The sequence below is a fragment of the Staurois parvus genome, unplaced genomic scaffold (assembly GCF_062004578.1).
Source record: "Staurois parvus isolate SC_StPar_1 unplaced genomic scaffold, SC_StPar_1.0 ptg000262l, whole genome shotgun sequence".
Classification (NCBI taxonomy): Eukaryota; Metazoa; Chordata; class Amphibia; order Anura; family Ranidae; genus Staurois; species Staurois parvus.
This window is the reverse complement of record NW_028318058.1, coordinates 2,014,673-2,034,453: the sequence shown is the minus strand read 5'-3', so window position 1 is coordinate 2,034,453 and position 19,781 is coordinate 2,014,673. Positions and strand designations below refer to the sequence as shown.

General features: G+C 43.2%; 1 pseudogene; it reads left to right on the top strand.

Moving 5' to 3' along the window:
- Positions 1–1,263: 1,263 nt before the first annotated feature.
- LOC149459345 (uncharacterized) lies at positions 1,264–2,307 on the top strand (annotated as a pseudogene).
- The last annotated feature ends 17,474 nt before the right edge of the window (positions 2,308–19,781 follow it).

Below are 19,781 nucleotides of genomic sequence, written 5' to 3'. Positions count from 1 at the left end.
CAATTGAAGCAGCAGCCATTCTGCAACCTGTCAGTTCAGAGCAAGTGAGGCTGCCCCCCTGGCTTTAGTCACTTGACCTAGTAGAGAGAGGGGTTCTCTCACTCTGAACTGCCCTGGTTTGGTATGTGTGTTTTTCGGAGGGGAAGGGGGAGAGCTGTACTGTGGAGGGGGGGAGGGGGATGTACTGAGGGTGGAGAGCTATACTGGGGGGAGGATTATATCTTGAGGAGGGAGGTAATTTTTGGTTGTACCGTCTACTGACCTAAGCATTTTGTTCCCCCAACCCCTGCACTCTGTGCGCTTCACACTGCTGACCCTTGCACCATGTACATTTTGCACTCTTTACTCCTGTGCCTTATGACTCCTGAGCTCTGTGCATTACTTACTCTTGACCTCTGCAATCTGTGGGTTTGTACTCATGACCCCTGAGCTCTGTGCATTACACCATCCTGACCTCTGTACTATGTGTGAAATATATTCCTGACCCCATAGTGTGGCGCTGGAACTGTGGCACTGGAACTCAGCGCCTCTCTACTCTGCGCTTATTCCCTAATAGCATCTAATCTATCATGCAACCAGACCTCTAACTACCAGAAGTAGTCGCCGGATGCATAACCTGTCTCTAGCCTAAGCTGGTTATTAAGTCTTAAAAGAGAAGTATGGATTTAAAAAAAAAGAAAATCTATTCTCGCCTAGATGGCTGCAGCATTGATCTGATGCTGCAGCTGTCCTCCGCCGGCTCTACACCCAGAACTAAGCAATCAAAGCCCACTGATCACTCAGTTCTTGGGTTTGCTCTGAGCACAGAGTGGTGGCTATCTGTCACACACATACAGTAGCACAGACCTAGCTATCTGGCACTGTGCATGTGAGATAATAACAATAGCACAAAGATACTTTTCCTGTAATAAGGATTCAGATACACACTCAAGAAATTATGGGCAAATTATACTATTAGAACATAGGAATTAGGGGATGTGGCTTGACAATGGCAGAGTGAAGACGTGTCCTGCTAGAGCTCCCAACTTCCATTCCTATTACCACTGAATTGCCACTTTCTTACCCATCATGAGCCACCCTAAATGCTGAAAAACCCGGAATACCCTACAGGCATTGTCAGCCGTGGAAATTAGGCATTTTTTCCTGGACGGCCTACACTCACCACCCACATCACAGCTCCTGGAGCCATGCAGCATCTCGAGGCCCAACACTCCACAGGTCTCACTTTCCATGGGTGCTGCGCAGCAGACAGTGTCTGGCTCCATGTCAGGAGTGCCTGTGATCTTTACCTCCTCCTCCCAGGCATTGAGCAGTCTGGGCCATTCCACACACCCAACAAGGGATGAGGTGGACCTACTAGTGCTAATACGGGCCCTCCCCGCCAAATCGGACATTAAAATTATGCTGTTCAGGCTGGAGGAACAACACCGGAAATATTACCAACAGCTTCACACTGAGGTTCACCAATTTGATGACCGCCTAACTAAAGGGGAGAACTTGGTAGCCACATTGGAGCAAAGTATCACTCAACTCGAACAAGGTCACTCGACCCAAGGAGAACGTCCAATAGAGCTGCAGCTCCACATGGAAGACTTGGAAAATAGGAGTTGCCGCAACAACATAAGGCTTTTTGGCATTCCGAAGGCTACAGGGCCGGAACACTTGCAGGATACAGTGACTGCGGTCCTACATAAAGTCCTGGATGAATCCCCTCAGTCGGCCTTGGAGTTTGATAGGGTACACAGGACGCTGGGCCCCAAGCCAACTGACCCTAATTGACTAAGAGACATTATCTGCCGAGTGCACAGGTACACACAGAAGGAGTTGGTCCTTCGCAAGGCTTGGCCGGTAGGTCAAGTAGATTTTGAAAGAGCAAGGGTCTTTATCCTGCCAGATGTCTCTAGAACTACCTTACAACAGAGAGCCCTCCTAAAACCCCTGCTTGAAATGGATTTTTCTTATCGATGGGGGTACCCATTCCAGTTTACCATCTGGAAAGGGGGAATGTCCTTTCTGCTGAGATGCCCGGCGGACTTACAAAATCTATTAGTTTTTCTCGACATAGAACCGCTGCCCTTACCAGATTGGCTGTGCCCTCTATCAAGCAGAGATACCCACTTCATCACTCAGCCAGATTGGGTCTGTCACGCCGTATGCCCAGGCCTCGGAGAAGAGACAGGACACCAGCACCGATGGATGCCCCAGAGACTTAATTTTTATGTGTCTCATAGTGAGCACTGGGACTCCCCACTCTGGCATTATGCAGGAACATGTACATTGGCCACATATGAGGGACTTTTAGATTAGATAACAGGAGCATATAGTCTCTGAGGTGATAACTGTTCTTGTCTTCATGGGAGAGACCATCTTTCCTTACCCGCTTCCATTTGACGTAGCGTATAGTAGCCATGGATGTGGGGGTTGGAGACTCACACTCTTTAAATGACTGTAGGAGGTGGGGACCCTGTGGGGCAATATGCCTATGGACATTTTTCATCATAAGCTATATAATTTTGATCATTGCCCCAGCCTGCCCTCATCTTTTGAATGTCTGTATTTGCTACTTGCTCAGGTCAGGGGACCTATCGTCCCCAGGGTTCAGTGCTGAGGTTTGCTGGTGAGAGCAGCCTATGGGCTTTAATGTTGTTAAAGTTGTACCATGTGGTTCATATATGCTAGAGATATCATGCTGGGGGGCTCTTTGATATGTGCGGTTGACACATGATTCAAGCCTCCTAGGGACCACCCTTTTCAGCCTCTTCCTCCTATCTCTTTTTACTGCTTTTCTTCATTGACTCTTTTTCCTTCCGCTCACCCCTCCCCTTGTGTTCTTGTTTTCGGACCTTAAGCTCTCTTCTTGCAACTTTCCTCTATTTATGTTGATGGGGTGCTCCCTGCCAGATGGCTTATCTCGGAGATATAGCTTTCCACTCCGGGGGGGGGGGGGGGGTTAGGGGATTGAAATTGCTGTGAAGGGCTTTGGTTTTTTGCAACTAAGTTTATAGTTAATGTTTGCACATGCTAATCTATGTATTGATGGGATAAGGGTTATGCCCGTATATCGTGCTACTTGCACGTGGTAGCTGAGGGTTTTGACAACACCTGGCACTTTTATTTACTTTATCCTGTTTTACAGGTTGTATTATTTATGGGCTGGGGTTGGGAGGGGTAGTCTCTGAACCCCGCTGTTTCCAAACTCTCTTCCACATAGGGTTGCACCCTATGGGCTTTCCCAGTAATTATTTGAGGATGCTTGAGAATTTCTCTATCGCTTCGGCAACCTAGGTTCCATTCATAGAGACCTCTTCGAAACTCGAGTTTTCTATTCTCTTCTTCCTTTCTCTCTTTGTCTCTTTTTCTTTCTTGCTTCTTTACTTTAATGCTTTCACATATCTTTTCTCTTTCCCCCCCTCACCCCCCCCCCCTTTTTTTCTCTTTCCCCCTTTTATCGCTCATGTCTCCCAGGCATCTCCCCAGGAAGCCCAGTGGGCTGGAGCTTACCCACCTGGTATCCATCAACGTAAAGGGGCTGAATATACCAGAGAAGCACTCAGTGGCACTTTCCAATTTATACCATCTAAAAGCTCATATCTGTTTTCTTCAGGAAACACATTTTCATGCAGAAAAAACACCAAAACTTAGAAATCGGTGTATCATGGATGTTCTCCAGACTCTAAATCTAAGGGAGTGAGTATTTTGCTTAACAGCACAGTTCCGTGGGATTTTAAGGATCAGTGATGTGATACTTTAGTGAACTTATACCTTCCCAACTCTAACCAGATTACATTTCTAGAATGGGTACTTTTAAAACTGGAGGAATTTGCAGAAGGACCACTTCTCGTGGGCGGTGACTTTAATTTCACTGTGGATCCGTTGCTAGATACATCCAGATCTGCTTCACATACAGTTTCAAGAAAAAGTTGGGATTACGTGGAGGTTTGCATGAATTGGGCATAAAATGTGCTCTGAACATCATCTAAGTCACAACAATAGAAGAACACAGTCTGCTGAACATAATACTACACAAACATTAGATGTTGCCATGGTTCAATTGCACATAACATGTAAACATTCACAGTGCAGGGAGGAAAAAGTATGTGAGGCCCTAGCTTAATGACTTCTCCCAGAGCTAATTGGAGCCAGGAGTGAGCCAACCTTGACTCCAATCAGTGTGATGATATTGGATGTGTTGCTGACAGCTGTCCTGCCCTTAAAAAACACACACGTTTTGGGTTTACTGGTTTCAAGAAGCACTGTCTGATGTGAACCACGCCTCGCAGAAAAGAGCTCTCAGAAGATCTACGATCAAGAATTGTTGACTTGCATGAAGCTGGAAAGGGTTACAAAAGTATCTCCAAAAGCCTTGATATTCATGTGTCCACGGTAAGACAGACTGTCTACAAATGGAGAAAGTTTAGCACTGTTGCTACTCTCCCTAAGCGTGGTCGTCCTGTAAAAATGATTGCAAGAGCACAGCGCAGAATGCTGCATGAGGTAAAGAAGAATCCCAGAGTGTCAGCTAAAGACCTACAGAAATCTCTGGCACGTGCTAACATTTTTGTTGACACATCTACAATATTAAAACATTAAACAAGAATGGAGTACATGGGAGGACACCACGGAGGAAGCCATTGCTGTCCAAAAAGAATATTGCAGCACGTTTGAGGTTTACAAAAGAGCACCTGGATGTTCCACAGCACTACTGGCAAAATGTACTGTGGACAGATGAAACCAAGATTGAGTTGTTTGGGAAGAACACACAACACTATGTGTGGAGAAAAAAAGGCACAGCACACCAACATCAAAACCTCATCCCCACTGTAAAACATGGCGAAGGGAGCATCATGGTTTGGGGCTGCTTTGCTGCCTCAGGGCCTGGACGGATTGTTGTCATTGATGGGAAAATGAATTGGAGTTTATCAAGACATTTTGCAGGAAAACGTACGACCATCTGTCCGCCAACTGAAGCTCCGCAGAGGATGGGTGATGCAACAGGACAATGACCCAAAGCATACAAGTAATTCAACAAAACAATGGCTGCAACAGCACAGAATACACCTTCTGGAGTAGCCCAGTCAGAGTCCTGACCTCAACCCGATTGAAATGCTGTGGCATGACCTTAAGAGAGCGATTCACACCAGACATCCCAAGAATATTGCTACACTGAAACAGTTTTGTGAGGAGGAGTGGTCCAAAATTACTCCAGATCGTTGTGCAGGTCTGATCTGCAACTACAAGAAACGTTTGGTTGAGGTTATTACTGCCAAAGGAGGGTCAACCAGTTATTGAGTCCAAAGGTTCACATATTTTTTCCTGTCTGCACTGTGAATGTTTACATGTTATGTGCAATTAAACCATGCCAACATCTAATGTTTGTGTAGTAATATGTTCAGCAGACTGTGTTCTTCTATTGTTGTGACTTAGATGATGTTCAGAGCACATTTTATGCCTAATTCATGCAAAACTCCACGAAATCCCAAGGGGTTCACATACTTTTTCTTGCAGCTGTATGCCTTATGCGATGATAAAACGCTTGAAGAGAACTATTCATGCCTTTCGCCTGGTGGATGTTTGGAGCGTGCTTCATCCGACCCACTGGGACTATACATTCTACTCGCATTCCCACGACTCTTACACCAGAATAGATCTCTTTTTGATTCCCCAATCTCTTTTGTCAAAGGTCTATGCAGCATCCATTGGCTCGATCACTTTTTTGGATCATGCCCCAGTCTGGGTGGACATAGATTTGTTGTCCTCTAGCTCTCAGCCATGTCAGTGGAAATTGAAAGACTCTTTAATACAGAAACCAGAGGTGGTGGAAAAACTATCTAAGGAATTATAATTTTTCTTTACTACTAATGTTGGCCCAGATAGTGCCCCAATGACAATATGAAAAACTCACAAAGCCTATGCTTGGGGGATCCTAATCAAGCTGGGTGCCCGGTTGAAGAAAAAAAGCGCTCAACACATTACTGATCTTCTGATGAAGATTTGGACATTGGAAACATCCCATAAAAAGGTCCTATCGGAGCTCACGGTCTTGAGGGACCAACTGGACTCTCTGGTCATGGATGAAGCCAAGGTGATGCTTGCTAAATGTTGCCACTCATTTTATGAACACGGAAACAAATGTGGCAAACTCTTGGCCCGTGCCCTGAGGGCTCAAAAAGCATGCACATTTGTTCCAGAACTCATAGATGAGATGAGACACAATGGAAGGTCCACACAATGGAAGACATTGCTGGTGTCTTCCAACTCTACTACGAATCACTTTATAGCCTGTCTGCGGGTGTGACACCTGTGAGCTCCAGTGAGACTGAGACTATCCAACGGTATCTGACAGAATCGGGCCTTCCAAGCATTCCAAATGGCTTCCTTGCAAACCCCTCTGTCAGCGGAAGAACTGGTCGTTGCCATATCTCATATGAAAACTGGGAAGGCTCCAGGGCTGGATGGATATTCTTTGCTTTATTATAATATGTTCAGTCCCCCTCTTTTGTCACATTTTCTGGTGGCCTACAATGCAGTGGGCACGAGGGCAGTCTTCCTGAGAGACACACACCGGGCACACATTTCGGTGATACTGAAGGAGGGCAAGGATCCATTTTATTGTCAAAATTACCAGCCTATTTTCCTCCTGAACATAGACCTTAAATTATTCACCAGAATTCTAGCCCTACCTATGTTACTTCTATCCACTGATGCCGAAAAGGCATTTAATCGGGTTAACTGGATGTTTCTGAAGGAGATTTTGTGGCACATTGGTCTGGGGCAGCAGATGATGTGGTGGATGCAAGCCATCTACTCGCACCCTCTGTTCAGACGAAGGTGAATGGCCACTTATCCTCCCCTTTTGTGATCACTAATGGGACTCAGCAGGGATGTCCCCTCTCACCCTTGATATTCATTCTAACTCTGGACCATTTTTACATATGGTGAGAAGAAACTGTAATATTCATGGAGTCCCTGTCGATCCCATGTTGACCCCAAAGGTTGCCGCATACGCAAATGACTTATTGTTTTTTCTTTCTAATCCCCTTGTATCTCTCCAGAACCTATTGTCAGAACTGAGGGTTTATGAGAAACTTTCGTTCTTTCGGGTCAACTGTCAGAAGTCAAAAGCTTTGGGTGTATCCATGTCGGCTTCTCAGTCCATCTTGCTTAAAGCTGATTTTCCTTTTAAATAGGCTACTTCACACATCAAATACTTAGGTATTTATCTCTCAGGGAGAATGGAAGTCGTTTTTCAGTTGAACTTCACTCTTGACAGCAATAAGAAAGGACCTTTCAACCTGGCAGATTGGACTGTTTTCCTGGTTCGGACGTTGCAGTATAGTCAAAATGAATATCTTGCCCAGACTACTCTATCCTCTTCAGGCTCTTCCGATCCATGTATCGGGCTCCTTCTTTCAGGCAGTAAACCGAAGTATCGCCAATTTCGTGTGGGCACAGAGATGTGCTAGGCTTTCCCTGAAACTACTCAGACTCCCAAAACTGAAGGGGGGAATGGCTTTACCTGATGTGACTCTACACCACAGTGCTTGTCAGCTTGTCATTTGACCAGAGTGTTGGATTGGTGTCGCTATGGCACTCTGAAGCAATGGGTGCAGTTGGAACAGACCGTATCGGGGGTGCCGTTGAGTTTGTTGCTCTGGTGGCAGGCAGATTTGCCTGCCAAGGCCCTGGCACATCCCACTGTGGGAGAGACGTGGCGGGCTTGCCGCAAACTTTTTAAGACCTCATCAATATCACCAATACCTTCCCCCCTGACCCCAATAGTGGGGAACCTAACTTTCAGTCTGGGTCTACAGGACCCGATATTCTTTCAAATCCCTTGGTTCCTTCCAGGCTCGAAAATTTAATATCGCATGGCTGTTGGCTCTCCAACAGACAAATTATGGAAACACAGACCTTTGCGGAGTTGTCCTTTTGGCACAAGGTTCAACTGTCACATTTCCTCCGTGCTCTACCCAAAGCAGAGGCCTTTAATCGTGACCTCACCCCATTTGAAAACTTGTATTTGGTAGAATCCCCGATCCGCCATGTGATTTCACAGTCCTATCAATTATTGGTCGCCCCTCCTTCATCATAAAAACTGCCATACATTGTCAAATGGGAACAAGATTTGAGGTTAAGTTTTACTGACACGCAGATGAAGAGGATCCTCAAATTCACATATAACGGTTCATTCTGTTCTAAATACCAGGAATCTGGTTTTAAATTGCTGATATGCCGGTATTACACACCCCCAAATTACACAAGATGTTCCCTCAATGTGCTAATTTGTGTTTGCATTGTGGAGAGGAAACTGGGTCCCTACTTCCCATTTTCTGGTCTTGCAGCAGGCTACAGGCTTTTTGGAATGGTGTTACATAGTTACATAGTCTGGCTGAAAAAAGACAAAAGTCCATCCAGTTCAACTATAGAAAAAAAAAGTTATAATCCTATACCCATCAAATATCTCAGAAATTTACAGACCATGTGCTATCCCGAGAACCTGTGTTCTACCTACCTATCCCAAGTCCTTTAGGAGACCCATTCTGCCTTTACTACTGATGGCAGCAAAGAGTTGTATCACCCTCTTTTGGAAACAAAAACAAGCACCAACCATTTCCACCTGGTTGTAAAAAGTTACAGACATTAATGAGATGGAGGACATGGTGGCTACAGAAAAAGGTGACCGCACAAAGTTCCTTAAGAAATGGTACTATTGGCATGAATTTATGTACTCAGAGGAATATGCTGTTCTGCTGGTGTAGTCCGTTGGACTGTCCTGTTCTATGATCTCATAAAGCTCTCTGGTGGCCTGTGGGGGATGGTGTTTAATAGGCTCCCCCTATGTGGGGCACTGACTATGGAGGTTGGTTTTTTGCTTATAATACAGTCAATTACCTTAACAAAGGTCTCTTGTTGCACAGTACAGATGATCAGATGTTTTGATTGCTCTAGAATGGCCACTGTGTAAGCATTTTTTCAGTGGTGCCAGCTTTTGCAGTCAGTTTCTTTTTCAAAGGAATGAGCTATATGTGATAAGCAAGCGATCGCTCTAAGTGATCTCTATGTAGAAAACCTGCTAAACCGATGAGATCCGAGCTGCTGGAGTGAAGTCACTGTGACTAATGTAGACACTTGTGGACGGACCTCTGCATCCTCATTTGCATCTATCAAGCAGAAGGCGTCAGAATCAGAAGTGCTGTGTTCTGAGTTGTACAGAAATGCAGGGCCTGTGAACCACATTGTATCCTTTAGATGGTTGGCTAGAATTGCTCTGGTTGCTAAGTCTGCAGAATTGTGGTTGGTTGGTACAAAGTGCCACTGTTTTGGATGTGTGGATCTCCTAATCTTCAACACCCTGTTACTGACATAGAAACGTCTGGTTTCGTTGTAGATGTACCCCAGGACTACTTTACTATCTCTGCGGCTAACACTGCAGCACAAAGCTCTAGCCTAGGTATTTGTGTGTTCTGGGAGTGGGGCAAGTTTTGTTTTTCCCACAACAAAACCTATGTGGTAATGTCCTGTGATGTCCTTAGTCTTAAGGTAAGCTACCGCGGCAATTGCCTTGACGGAAGCATCACAAAAAACACAAAGTCTTTGGCTTTGGACCTCTGTACTCGGCACAGGAACATATGAGCGAGGAACCTGGAGGTTAGACAAGGCTGTTAAGGAATTTCTCCACTCTGACCACTGATCTCTTTTTCAGGGGGAAGTGGGTCATCCCAGTTCACTGTCTCTTGAGTAAAGTCTCTTAGAAGTGCCTTACCTTCAATAGTAACTGGAGCTGCAAATCCCAAAGGATCATACAAACTGCCTATGGCTCACAGAACACCTCTGCGAGTAAAGGGTTTTTTTCTTGACTAACATGGAAGGTGAAGGAGTCTTATTTTAGGTCCCAGAGCAGTCCAAGGCTATGTTGCATTGGGAGAGAATCAGAACTTAAGTCTAAGTCTTTGAGCTCACTGGAGCGATCTTGAGAGGGGAAGGCTTCCATCAATTTTACGCTGTTAGAAACGATCTTGTGGAGCCTCAAGTTAGAACAGGCTAGCATCTCCTGTGTTCTCCTGAGGAGACTGATAGCTGCTTCATTGGTAGGTAGAGATTTTAGGCAGTCGTCTACATAGAAGTCCTGTTCTACTAAATGTTTCACATCCGGCCCGTAAGTTGACTCACCTTCATGAGCCGAACGTCTGAGTCCGTAGATGGCCACCGCAGGGGAATGGCTATTCCCAAATATGTGGACTTTCATGCGGTATTCCACAATCCTGTTGGAAGGGTCGTTGTCTCTGAACCAGAAAAATCTAAAAAAATTCCTATGTTCCTTTTTTACTAGAAAACAGTGGAACATCTGCTGGATGTCTGCCATGAATGCAACATAGTCTTTGCGGAAACAGAGGAGTACTCCTATGAGTCTGTTGTTCAGGTCTGGGCCTGAGAGAAGGACTTCATTTAATGACACTCCTTTTTCTTTAGAGCTAGAGTCAAACACCACTCTAATCTGTCCTGGTTTCTTAGGGTGGTACACCCCGAATATGGGTAAGTACCAACACTCCTCATTGCCTTTAAGAGCAGGAGCTAACTCTGTGTGGTTGTTTTCAAATACCTTGCCCATGAAAGTAATGAAGTGGTCCTTCATTTCAGGTTTTTTCAGAAAAGTGCATTTGAGGGAGACAAAATGCTTAAGGACTTGTTCCCTGTTGTTAGGCAGACGTTGTCTATGGGGCCTAAACGGCAGAGGTGCGACCCAATTATTTGACTCTCCCTTGGCTATCTCTTTTTCCATCATTTGCAGGAAGAGTCCATCTTCGAGAGACATTTTTGGTCTTCCTTTGTCCTGTGGAAGACTGTACATCCTAGGTGGTCTGGGTCATTATCACAGGCATGGTCATTTCTGTCTGGGTCTACGGAGGAGCAGGGCACGTGAGTACTACTTGGCAGTTCCTTTATGACAAAGCTGTTGTGACACAGTTGAAAAAAGGAAGGACGTCCTTTATCAAGTATGTTAGTGAACATGCTTTTGACCTTGGGGGGCTTGTGCATACTTCCTAGTCAAACGTTCCCTATGATGACCCACTCAAGGTCAAGTCTCTGTGCAAAAGGAGCGTTGTAGGGACCCTCAATTTGTTCTCTTACTTGGTGGACATGCAAGATGTCTCTCCCTAGGAGCAGGATCACCTGAGCTTGTTCATCGTATTTTGGCAAGAAATGGGTTATGCGCTTCAGATGAGGTTGATGAATTGCTGCGTCTGATGTAGGAATCTCTGTTCTGTTGTCTGGAATCTGGTTGCACTCGATTAAAGTGGGTAAAGGTAGGCAAGTCTGACCATCTAAGGATTCTACATAGAAAGCTGTAGCTCTCCTCCCCGCCATCTCAACAGTACCTGCACAAGTCTTTAGGGAGTAGGGGAAGCTAGAACCGGTAATGCCAAAGGTGTCAAAGAATGTATATCTGGCTAGAGATGAGTTGCTTTGATAATCTAGGAGTGCATACATCATAACACCTTTGTTTTTGTGGCCTTTCGGATACACTTTAACGAGACAGACTTTTGAACAGAACCTTCCACCTGCAGGATCTTTGCATACCTCGGTACACTGTGAGGTAACTTCTGAGGTGCTTGAACCAATTACTTCTTGCTCCCCACCCTGCTCGTTGGTATCGCTAGCATGCTGGGACATGTGGGACATGTCTAGACCCTTTAGAGCATTTTGAAAGGATGACCGCCAAGCTCTGTAATTTTCTGACTTATCGTTAAACTTTACAAGTCCCTTGGCGATCAGGTCATGTCTGGCAAAGAACTTAGCAAAGTCCATTACAGCTTGGTTGGCTTAAGCGCCTGATGGCAATTCACTGCTGCAATGGGAATGTAGTGCGCGAACGTACCTGCCGAGAAGTTCTGTTTTGGGTCGACCTGTCTCATACCATTTTGGGGTAGAAGGGTCGTTCTGACACTGGTATGGAGGTTGAGAGTCATGGCGTGCAGAGAAGTAGGTTTGATCTGTTACATCCTAACGAGAGTTCTCTCGCTTGCAGCACTGAGGAATTTGGTTGTTTTTTTGCTCTGTTACTTGCAGAGTCTGGCTTGTTTGCCTGAGGACATTGTCTGTTTCCTGTGGGGAGGGAGTGTCACTGATTGGTCTGAAGTGTTGGTCCAAGTACTCTGAAGTGTGTTGCGAGGGATCTGGCTCTCCTTGACCGGGACCAAGAACATTGCTGCGGTCGCTGCGTTCACTACTGAGGTTTATAGCTGCTACTAGGGTTTCTGCTTCAACCAGGGCAGCTGCAGCTTCCTTTTCTGCAAAGAGCTTCTCCAGTTTCACTTCTAGTTGTGTTTGTTCGAGGTTCAAAGAGGCTTCTAGGCGTGCCTTTTCTAACTGAATTTCTTGTGCAGTGAAGGCAGCCTGTGTCTTTGTTGCTTCAGCTTTTGCGCGGGCGATGGCAGACGCGTCACTGGCTGACACCGACTTGCCGGAACCAAAAACTTGTGATCTCGTTTTGCGTGAGGACGAGTGGCTGCGTGACATGGCTACTTAACTGTGTAGCAACTTGTGGGAGCTATAGATGCGTGTGGCTGCAGGCTCACTGTGTTTCTTGGCTGTATGGAAGTGGCTGTAAAGTTGATTGCAGGCTCTCTGCAGACTGTAGCTCTTCTGTATAGCCAATCCTTTTCTCACTCTGTACTAGCCGGAGTTTTACTGTCCTGAACTCGCTCCCTGTACTCACGGAGTCTATGGGAAGCTATTCATGCAGATAACCTTCTCTGCACACACAATAATAGATGGGTTTAACTCGCCTGTACTTTATTGGCACGTTGCAGACAAATGGTAAAAAGAAGGGAAAAATGGACATTAATTACCTCCGATGCCGTCAGATAGAAAGAGATAGAATCTGGTTGCTTCTCAAATGTAGAGAATCACGATTTCCTATGAGGTGGTTCACTTCCTGTATTGTGGGAGGAGCAATGACCTCTACATCACTTCCTGGCCTAGCTAAACAACACAGCTCTAAAGTCTAGCCAGTAGGTGGCACAAGAGAACAGACAACCAATCTGCAAACAAGCATGACTACAAACAAATGCAAAACAACATACAATTATTATGCAGATCAATCTAGATCTTGAAGTCCTCAGAAAATAATGTATTCTGGGGACAGGATACAGCGTAAGCAAGCATATTGTTACTGAAAATGTTCAACTAATTTTAGTGCCCCTTAAAAAACTGGACTTTTTTTTTCTGCAGTACACAGCAAGGACATTGTGGTTCACTGCAGTGCAGGGGTGTTGGCCACTTAAGTAACAGTGAGGGTCCATGCACTCCTAGAGGAGTTTAGCGATTGGCCTGTAGAAGCAACTAATGTTATCCTATGTGTCCATGCACATTAGTTCATTTAGAGACATATTTTAAGCTCAACATTTAGAGGCAGGAAAAAAAAAACCTTCTTTTTTGTGCTTTTGAGAGCAATTTTCTGGTAGAAAAAATGCTAAACGTGCCTAAATGCACCTAAACGCTAATACAAAAAAAGCTCAAAATTTGAATTTTTTTATTTCTGCTCAGAGTACTGGCATGTTTTCAAGGCAGTGTGCATGGACCCTGAGTTGGGATGACTTTCAAAGTGAATAGCGTGGGAACACATGCACAGTTGGATAGGTTACCATGCATTGCAGTGAGTACACAGTAAATCATATGTATTACAGTGCATTAAAGAAACACAAAGTTTTAAACACTTTGGACATGTTGAGGGCTGCACTTGAGGCACTTAAGTTTGCTACTATTGCTGTATAACGTCTGTCAGAAAACTGTCAAACCAGAATATTAAAAGAAACTCACATATATTTAATGTACAGTTAGGTTCATATATATTTGGACACAGGCACAATTTTCATACTTTTGGCTCTGTATGCCACCAGAATAAATTAAATGGAACAATCCAAATGAATTTGAAGTGCAGACTTTCAGCTTTAATTCAAGGGGTTAAACATAAATATCAAGTACAAATTTTAGGAACTGGAACCATTTTTATACACAGTCCCTCCATTTTCAGGGGCTCAAATGTAATTGGACAAATGAATATAATCATAAATAAAATGTTATTTATTTATATTTTGTTGAGAATCCCTTACTGGCAATGACTTCCTGAAGTCTGGAACCCATGGACATTACCAAAGACTGGGTTTCCTCCTTTCTCATGCTTTGCCATCTGTTTTCATTTGTTCTTTGTTTGTGGGTCTTTCTGCCTTTAGTTTTGCCTTCAGCAAGTGAAATGCATGCTCATTTGGGTTGAGATCAGGTGACTGACTCAGCCATTGCAGAATATTCCACTTCTTTTCCTTCAAAAGCTCCTGGGGTGCTTTTGCAGTGTGTTTTGGATCATTGTCCATAAGTACTGTGAAGCGCCGTCCAATCAACTTTGCTGCATTTGGCTGAATTTGGGCTGACAATATATCTCTAAACACTGCAGAATTCATCACGCTGCTTCTGTCTTCTGTCACATCATCAATAAACACCAGTGCCACTAGAAGCCATGCATGCCCATGCAATCACACTGCCTCCACCATGTTTTGCAGATGATGTTGTGTGTTTTGGATCATGAGCTGTTCCAAGCTGTTAACAGCAATAGATTCCAAATGCAAATACCACACTTAGAATCAACTCCAGACCTTTTACCTGCTTAATTGATGAAGAAATAACGAGGTATCACCCCACACCTGGCCATGAAACAGCTTTTGATTCAATTGTCCAATTACTTTTGGTCCCTTGAAAAAGGGGGGATGACTACTCTTAAGAGCTATAATTCCTAAACCCTTCCTCCAATTTGGATGTACATACCCTCAAATTAAACCTGAGAGTGTGCACTTTCAGCCAATATCCATTATATAACTATAGCTCGAATATGTTTTGGTAAATACCTGAAAACATCTAAAATTGTGCCTGTGTCCAAATATATATATGGACCTAACTGTATATGTATTTCAGCTGTGTATATAGCTGATTGTCTATACTTACCCTTTACACTTGTTTCTGGTTGCACCCATGGGCACAATAGCACTATATTTCTGTTTCATATATTTACTGTTATGTGCTATCCCCAACTATATAGTTTTTTTTGACTAGAGAATTTCATAGAATTTTTGAGTATATGGTTTACATGTTTCTATTATAAAACTTGTTTTTAAGTAGATGTTGTTTTGTAAGAAACACTTATCTATTGCAGACATCTGTCTGTATATAGTCAGAATACAGGCCCACACAGATATGTCAGTCATTTATTTTCAAATGCATAACAATATGCAAAGGGAAAATGCATATAGATTATATTTATCTTTTTTAAGTTTCTTTTTTTTCCTCCTCACCCTTATGTTTCACAGCTCTGTATGTTTTCCAGGGTGAGACAGTGTGTGTTAGTAAACTCTCATACCTAGGATGAATAATAATCACACACCACAATGAATCTCACACTTATGCAGCACTGTTTATGTGACACTTCAAAATGTTTCTGCTATTTTATATTTACACTACAGCCCTGTAAATTGCCCTGATGATGGAGATATAAAATCATTCTGGCACACGCATGGAGTTTAGAATGATAATCTGGAAACATTGTCTTGATTGCTAAGGCAGATAGAACATTTAACAGTAATCACTCTTGTACTCTCATTCATAAGAAAGGAATACAATAAACGATGCATAACTTCAATTTCCTAAAGATCACATAATCATAATAAAGGAATATGGAAAGCATGAGATCCTTTTGTGTCTTTAGAGGGTATTTTTCATACTGTTCAGGTGTAATTGCTATGATCATAGCCATCTGAATAATATAGCTAGGGAATATCAGGGTACATATATATTTTCTTTACAAATTAGACCATCTGTGCATTGCTTAATATTCACATATGGTGCAACTGATGCTGGCAATGCCAAAATATGTGGATTTGTTTATTAAATTGGGGGTGTTGAACTAACAAGGCGGATGGCACTATACACTAATGAAAACTTTACAATTGGCTCACCAGTACTCCAAATTCCATTGGATACATTTGGGGCTGCTGTTAGAAACCACAAGACCCCATGCAGCCAACTTGACAGCCCCCCTCCCCCCCCCTTTTAAAAAAAGACAGTTTACTATGCTTCAGTTATGAATGGACACTGTGAGTGATCGGTACTGATGATTCATTGTGTTCATTCAGGAAAGGAAGGGGCTGGTAAATGTGACATATTTACTGGACCCTTTCCCCATGTTCCATCCTGAAGGATCCTATTGTGTGCTTACAGCTGTTGGTGGAAAGGAAAGGAGGGAAGCCAGCAGCACTGTGGGGTACCTGGGCAGCAAGGGGAAATGTCTGGTGCACAGGGAGGGTGATGGGTGTGGCAAGGGGGTATTTACTGGAACAGATCCCCTGTATGTCTCTCTCTGCAGTAGCTAAAAACCAGTAGGATTGAGAGGAGAAGAATCCAGCTTTCAGCTGCTGCAGAGAGAGCCATACAGGGGATCCTGTAATTGCCCTCCTGCTGTGCCAATCACCCTCCCTGCCCCCATCTGATTCATCCTTCTGCCTGAGCCTCCATACAGGAGGACTGGTGGTACCCCATTATCAACAGCCCTGGGTACATTTAATTTTGCATTTAATATATCCTATCAATGTACAGACACAGTCCACCTTGATAAACAGACAGAAGATGATACAATAAAGTGGCTTTTGATTTATTTACTACACTTTTTTTTACACCATATTGAATGCAGAAATATAATTATCCATTGGACCTTCAGAATGCTAGCAATACAATAATAATGACCCAGGTAATGAAGAAATGTGAGCACTGGAAACGTATGTTATCAAAGGTAGTGATGATGTAAAATCTCTATCAGCTGAGGTTCATTCTCTTTGTCCCACAAAACAATGGAATGATATATTGTGTATAACACAAAAAAATGTGTGGGATTTCCATAGAAGTGATTGTGACATAAGCCTAATTTAAATTATGGCTCCTGCTTGTTCTATTAGGACTCCTCAGATCCTTGTACAAGGATTCAAGGATTTTTCACTTGTTGGTAACTTCCCCAAAAAAGGCTACATAGGATATTGCCATTTTTATTAAATATAGGGCAAAATCATCTAAAACATTTCCACTCACCTGACCATCTATCTATTTTTATTTCAATTAGCCAATCATTTTAAAAGCAAATTCCTGGTTGAGTATTCAAAGTGCACAGGAATTTGTTTTTCCCATGGTTGGAAAACTGATGTGAATATTCACACAATTTTTTGCATAAAAATTTGGGATTCCTTTAATAAATCAACATCTCTAAATAATCAAACACAAAGTAAATGAAATGCAAACATAAAACAAGTGCAATCAAAATAGTATGCAGTGTGCATTCAAAGAACAATGAACAAAGAGCAATAGTCCAAATGTATTGGAAAATTTTACTGAAAGATTATATATAATTGGTGGTTGTGATTTAATTAGTTTTTCACATTTTCATTGTTTTTTGCACTGCTTCATTGAATAAACACATATGAGGTTATGTGGTGCAATGTTGTAGCTGGGACTAAGGAGATAGAAGGGACTTTGTTCAACTGCAGACTGCATAATGTTGCTACAGGTAGGGGATTCTAGTGACCCCTACCCCTTATAGAATTGTATGGAAACAATCTGCTCACATTTATGACATTGACATCTTTATAAAATAATCATTAAATATGTCTTAAATCATATAGCCTACCTTATGCTTTGATCTTCTTTGAGATGCTGAGAACTGAGAGTAAGTGCAGCATATTTAGAGAAATCAGACAATGTAAAGTAACCATAATTTTGTTAAAATCTATAAGACCCAGCCTGATGTGAAACAAATAATAACTAATAAGCTATTGTTTTTATTACCAGTGCCAGTTTTACAAGGAAAGCAAACACCTCATAGGTTGTATTTGTAAGTAAATTATGGCCCCAAATCCATAGAGATCACAGTAGTCCTAGCATGATAATTATTTCCTAAATTATTCCCATGCTGTCTAGTGTTAACCAGGAGCAATGTAAACGCAAGTTAAATGCAAGGGGATATTCAGATACTTGACAGTTTATTTTCATGAAGGCAGGGCCAAGAACATTGGTTCAAAGCTACACACAGTGTTAATTTTGATGCCAAATTTCTATTTAGTTTTAGTCAGTTGACTAAAATTCCATTTTAGTTTTAGTTGTAATTTAGTCATCTGAATTATCTTGGTTTTAGTGGTTTTTTTAATCGACTAAAATATCCAGTACATTTTAGTTGATTAAAATCTCCTACATTTTAGTAGACTAAAATCTCCAGTACATTTTAGTTGACTACAATCTAATGGATTTAGATAAATTGTAATGCATTACTTAAGCATTTCCCTAGAATTTCCAAACTCATTATATGCTCCTGGAGTAAAAATCTATAACATGTTATTATTTATGGTATTAGGGTTTGAACATCCACGTTAGTGTGCGCCCTGCTACCAAATGGAATAAATAAGCACACAGTTCACCACCACATGCACAGTGCCTTGACATGACACTTCTCTGCTTCCTTCCCAACCAAACCTGGTACTAGTTCTAGGAGTAGGCCACCTACAAAAACTGAGACAAATGTGGTTAGCTTTCAATGCTTTACTTGCATAACATCAAGGTGTACATCTTCTTACCAATTTTGGTGGCAACTGTCAGCACTTTTCCCATGTCAGGCATCCTTTGTACTGTGCCCATTACTAGTCCCATCTAGGTTACCAGGACCTCTCCAGCTACTCCTCAGCTGGGAAATACCACTTGCTGGAATGGCTACATGTCTCCAGCAAGGGCCCCACCTATTTCCATGGGAGCCAGCTTCAGAGTCTACTCCTGTCATCTCAGACCCTCTTCCTCTCAAACTCAACCGACTGTTTATATCCGAACGGAGGGCACCTCTTTTTCCTACCTAGGCAATAATTGCAAAAGCCCCCCCCACCTTCCCCCATCCACAACTTCCTGGGACACATCACATGTTCCAGGAGAATGCAGGACCAGCCTGAAAGCACAGCATGTCTTGCACATGCACCTTGGGGAGCTGGCTATGAAACAACAGGAAGCCACAGCCAGCTTCCCACAGCCAAGATGGCAGTGCCGTGAATCCAAAGATTAAGACTGTGATAAGCCAGCCTGGGTAAAGATGGCGCTGGACTTCTAGGCTGGTAAGTGTCTTTTTATTAAAAGTCAGCAGCTACAGTATTTGTATCAGTATCTGTAGTTCCTCTTTAAGTGAAAGGGGATATCTGTACACTTGGCAGTATGCCATGTAAAGAATACACATCCAGACTTCTCTAAGGTCCCTTTAACAAGGGTTGGATCCATTTTACTCAGCAGGGGATCTGTCTACTACTTCCCTGCTGAGCTGAGCTATGTGGAGAGGATGGATGACAGGTCCATGTCTGCTTCACTTATGCAGAGCAGACATAGATAAAGCCTGCCCTTCTCTATGGGCAGTCAGATGTACACAGATTGGCTGTCTGTTTACACCCAACTGCCCTCCAATCCCCTCAGATGGAAGGGAACGAATCCCCTTCTGTTTGTTTTTGACAGATCAGATTGGATTGAAGGTAGGCGGATGTAAGCAGACATAAGTCTGTTTACATCTGCCGCTCCATAGAGGAGAATGGAGGGTCCGATTAGGTTCACCTAAAAAATGGACAGGTGGACCCGGTCGGACTGTTCATGTGATAGGGGCCTTCAAGTATCATGAGTTGACTTACAGCTAGAACTAGAAGAAACACAAATGATAGAATTGTGACTGC